The sequence below is a fragment of the Myotis davidii genome, unplaced genomic scaffold (genome assembly GCF_000327345.1).
Source record: "Myotis davidii unplaced genomic scaffold, ASM32734v1 scaffold803, whole genome shotgun sequence".
Classification (NCBI taxonomy): Eukaryota; Metazoa; Chordata; class Mammalia; order Chiroptera; family Vespertilionidae; genus Myotis; species Myotis davidii.
In genome coordinates, this window is record NW_006295567.1 from 269,530 (window position 1) to 271,489 (window position 1,960).

At 43.1% G+C, this 1,960-nt stretch overlaps 1 protein-coding gene across 4 annotated transcripts in view; it reads right to left on the reverse strand.

Annotated features, from left to right (window-relative positions):
* CIT (citron rho-interacting serine/threonine kinase) overlaps positions 1-1,960 on the reverse strand; it is a 173,750-nt gene that overhangs the window by 147,581 nt on the left and 24,209 nt on the right. The window lies entirely within an intron of this gene.

The window sequence follows — 1,960 nt, forward strand, 5'->3', positions numbered from 1 at the left end:
CAGATTCAAGCCTTGGCCCTGGTCGGTCGCATGCAGGAGGCAACCAATAAATGTATTTCTCTCATATCAATGTTTCTCTCTCTCTCTCTCTCTCTCTCTCTCTCTCTCTCTCTCTCTTCCTCACCCTCTCCTTTCCACCCTATCTAAAACTCAACGGAAAAAATATCCTTGGGTGAGGATTAACAAAACAAACAGAAAAATATTTGATTAGCAAAAAACTCCGACACCAAAGAACCCTCTCAATACAAAGCCTGGTACCAACAAGGCCGTCCACATTGTTCACATCCTTTCGCTCTGGGAAGTGAATTCTCTCCATCCTCCTCCAAACTCCTGTTTGCTTTTAGTCCAGAATTAGAAGAAAGATCTAGTCAAGTCGAACAAGGAGCGTTGGCACATATCCCCGGGGGCCCAGGCTAGTCAAGTAAAGACTAGCCCCACACCAAGTCAGCCCCACGCCAGAGGCCCCTAAAGGAATCAGTGACTTGCATGTCCTCCCGGAGGGCTCCACATCACCCTGGAGTCTCCCCATTCACATGGCATCACACACATGGCAGATACTCAACCAGAGACTGGACAATTTGAAGACTAAGGTTCCATTTGATTTGATCTATGAACTAACAAGAACAGCAACACTTAGAAGGGGAGGCAGCTAAAATGTAGACTTCATGTCCCCCAAATTCACAGCAGACATAAGCTACTTGTCCCTGTGCTAAAGGAGCCCACAGGGGCCATCTAGTTGCCTATAGCTCACCCACTCATCTCAACCTGGTTCCCTATAGGCCCTGGTATGTGGGTGAATGAATGCAATTTTGATGTCTGTTTTACATACATATTACCATCAAAAATGTCTTAAACATCTCCCCAAGATTCACAGATAACACTAGTAGTCACACTATTAGAATGGAAATGTCTTAAAATAAGAACAATGCATATTTATGACAACACGTAGCAGTTATGAATTTTCTAACCTGGCTCTATTAAAGATGTGAAAAATTGAACAGCTTTTAAGTTCAAGGATGAGAAAGTCAGTGCACAGCAGCCACTGACACTTTTAAGAACTCACAAACTGACCACTATTTAGTACTTAGCAGCTACTCCTGAAGAGTCTATTTGTAATGATCAGTAAAACAGTTTAGAAAACAAGAACCATCTCTTAGAAAGGCAAAAAAAATATGCATGCTGTTCAAAAAAATAAAATTTCCTGAGCTAGAAATCTCTGCCCAAACTAGATTTGTCTTTTCTACAAGTCAAACAACTTTTTATTTCTTCAAAACCAGGGCTGATTGAGAAGACAAGCAATAAAAATTACAACAGCTGCTAGGCAGCATGTCCACAACATGAGGCCAAAGAGACGTACGAAATTACAAACCTACCTAAATAGACTGGGTACTTATCAAGAAGCTAATCGAACTTGACCCACCAATATGATTCCAGATCACCATACAAAAATCCCAACTGGGCACCATTAGGAGAACTCAGCTTGGTTATGTATTGAGTAGATTTGGCTATCCCAAGATGTTACCCATATCCTAAACCTGTCCTATTGGGGTAGTTGTTCATCTGGTCTGAATGGAGCCCACGGGGAAGATGGCGTGGCTGGGGCCAACCCCAGCTTAACCAATCATCTTGCTGTTGAGCTTAGAGATACAATAAAGAACCAGGACTCTGGTACTTTCACAAAACACATTTGGGCTTTTAAAATGGTACCAAGCCAAGAGGCTCCAAAAGCATCATCAAAAGTCAAAAATTAAGAGCCCAAGCCAGTTTGGCTCAGTGGATAGAGCGTCAGTCTGCAGACTAGAAGGTTCCGGGTTCAATTCTGGTCAAGGGCACATACCTCATTTGCAAGCTCAATCCCCAGCTCTGGTCAGGGCAAGTGCAGGAGGCAACCAGTCCATGTTTCTCTTTGTCTCTCCCCCTCCCTTCCACTCTCTCTAAAAAAATCAATGGGGAAAACCAA